Here is a 2,924-nt window from a genome sequence, read left to right as displayed (position 1 = left end):
TAGAAATGTATTAAAGTTTAAGATTTAAAATAACTAAAAGAAATCTCAAACTTTTTTGTTCTTTCCAATTGCCCAAAGGCCTCCTCATTTTTTTTTTCTTTCCTTACTTTTTTTCCCCGTGCCTCTCTCTTCAGTCTTTTTTTTATTTTTTATCTTTCCTTCCTTTTTTCCCGTGTCTCTTCCTTAGCTAAGCTTTGTCTTCACTAAGTGTAACAACCCAAATTTTGGCTTATGGTAATTTTGTTACTTAAATTTTTCAAATTTGTTTTAAGGTTTGTTTAAAGGAATTAGAAATTTCTTTAAATTTATTTTAACTAACTTAGATCTTTGGTTGTGGTTCTAGAGCTTAGTTGTGTGAAAATGAATTTTAAAAAATGAAAATTCAAGAATTTGACTATTATTATTTTTTTCAGAATTAAATTATAAGAGTAGAATTTTTCATAATTTTTTTGAAAGCAATTTGCCTATTTTGAGATTATAGGAAATTAGTACTCATCAATACGAGTTCGTAGAATTTTTCGGTGAATTATTTGGAGTCTCGAGCTATTTTTGGTGAATTTCTGAAGTTGGAGAAAATAGAAAATATGAAAATTTCGAAAATTTCAATAAATTTCGATAAATTTCGATAAATTTCGGTAAATTTCGATAAATTTCGGCGAAATTTCACCGAAAATTTCAAAATTTAATTCCTTGGTTTTATACTAGCCAACTACGCTCCAATGATTAAGTCATACATGAACAAACGAACGCAAGGAAGCAAGAACAAGGTAAGAACTTTGGAGAAAAAGGAAGATCAAGGTAACAATTCCTGGGTAATTATACTCTCAAGCTTTTGGTGAAGTGTTTTGGGTTGTGAACACCTTCTTTGTGCTTGTAAGGTTGTATATATAGGCAAAAAAAAAAGGTAAATTAGATATTTATCTGCATGTAGGTGAGCGGTGGAGGTGAGACAACGTCATCAGCCTGGAACAATGCCATGCATGTAAACATGGCTTTGTGATAGTCGGCAACTCCAAGTGTCCCATCTGAAGCTAGTGTTGTCAGAGTTCATAAAATGTCATGTCACAGCCACTCAAGTGTAAGTAGAGATAATATCTGAACCTTCCAGAATAGTAGTGGACTAAAGTATCCGAGCCGAGCCAAAAGATGTATCAATCTATAAATCCCTCAAGTGTGAAGTGAGTACCTTGATCAACTGGTCGGATCAGGAAAGTAATGCGCACACCGAGTCGAGCCGAAAATATAATGTATCGGACCAGGTTGCATGAATGATCAAAATATAATGTAGAGTGAACCCACAAGAGATTGTTTAAGTTCACTTATTAAGGGATCTCTTTCTAGAAACTCCATCAATACATATGCAAATACATACAAATTATTGGTGCTCAACCACTTGAGCTAGGGCGAAGTTCCCATTATCATAATTCATACTACATTTCTAACCAAAGAAATCATATCCAAATTATAAGTCGTCTGTTTCTGTTTAATGGGTCATGCAACATTTAAGTCTGAAGTATTCATTTGTCTTGCCTACTATATATATCTCTCTCCAGCCAACATTCTGCTACAAGAGGCAAAAGCCAGAGCGTGGGGATTGGACCATTCTAACGAAACCATGGTCTTAATTAAAATACGCAACCTGTATTCTAGAGAGCGAAAAAATCTTGTAGTTTTCATAGAAAAACAAAATCTTGTAGTCTCAGGAATTTTATTATTATTGATCACTGTGTTAGGTGCATTTTTTTTCCTTTCATTCCTCTTATATTTGTTTTCATTTTTATAGTCTCCATATGTATTTCCATGAAAAGGAAGACCGAATTGGAGGAGAACGGGGAAGACGATGACATCGAGCAAGCTCCCGGACTCCCCATGAGGTTTTCATACCCTGACTTGGAAATTGCAACAAGTAATTTCAGTAAAGTTATTGGCAGTGGAGGTTTTGGACATGTGTTCAAAGGGGTTCTAGCAAATGGCACAACAAACATTGTAGTAAAGCGGTTGGATAGAATGAGTCCAAAGGTGTCAGGATTCTTAGAAGAAGTTAAAACAATTGGGAGTGTAAACCATTTCAACCTGGCAAGGTTGATTGGATTTTGTGCAGAAAATTCAAACAGGCTTCTAGTATATGAATGTATGCGTAAAGGGTCTTTAGACAAATGGATTTTCAAGAGATCAGAGCAAAGTGAGCAGAGAAATGGTCTAGATTGGCAAACTCGAAACAAGATTATACTCGACATAGCCAAAGGGTTGGCTTATCTTCACGAAGACTGTCGACAGAGAATCATACATCTTGACATAAAACCACATAACATTCTCTTGGATGAGGATTTCAATGCCAAAGTTTCTGATTTTGAGTTGGCCAAGCTAATTGCAAGGGATGAGAGCCGAGTGATTACTGGAACCGGAATGAGAGGAACTCCAGGGTATGTTGCTCCTGAGTTAGAGCAATTAGTAATCACTGTTAAAGCTGATGTGTATAGCTTGTTAAAGTTATAGTAATTAATAATTATATATCAATACATATATGACTAATTAATTATATGACAATCAAGAAGTATATATCAGACTTATCAGTAAATAAATAAGATGAAAGATTCTGGCCTGTGAATTCAAGAGAGGCACGACAGTCGCTGTCCTAAAGCCGTAGACGCCTTCCTACGTGCAGGTTATGGCGGTCGCCTACAACTCCAAGATACAACCCAATGAACTCACAGATGTCTGATCCGCTATGCACGTCAAACGGCAGACCGGTTGTCAAGTCAATATCGATTGCCCAAAATAGAGTATGAAAGTTGAGAGAGTAAGATATGGAAGAGGATGATGAAAGTCAGAATAAAAGACAAGTGTAGAACGTTCTTTCTTCAGTCTGATGAGATTTCTATTAATAGAAATCTACATGCCTCTTTTAAAGAGTCATGACTGTT

General features: G+C 35.5%; 1 pseudogene; it reads left to right on the top strand.

Annotated features, from left to right (window-relative positions):
- The first annotated feature begins 1,800 nt into the window (after positions 1 to 1,800).
- LOC147286809 (G-type lectin S-receptor-like serine/threonine-protein kinase SD2-5 pseudogene) lies at positions 1,801 to 2,496 on the top strand (annotated as a pseudogene).
- The last annotated feature ends 428 nt before the right edge of the window (positions 2,497 to 2,924 follow it).

The sequence above is a fragment of the Dryas octopetala genome, chromosome 4 (assembly GCF_963921425.1).
Source record: "Dryas octopetala chromosome 4, drDryOcto1.1, whole genome shotgun sequence".
Lineage (NCBI taxonomy): Eukaryota > Viridiplantae > Streptophyta > Magnoliopsida > Rosales > Rosaceae > Dryas > Dryas octopetala.
This window is presented reverse-complemented; position numbering and strand designations above follow the sequence as displayed.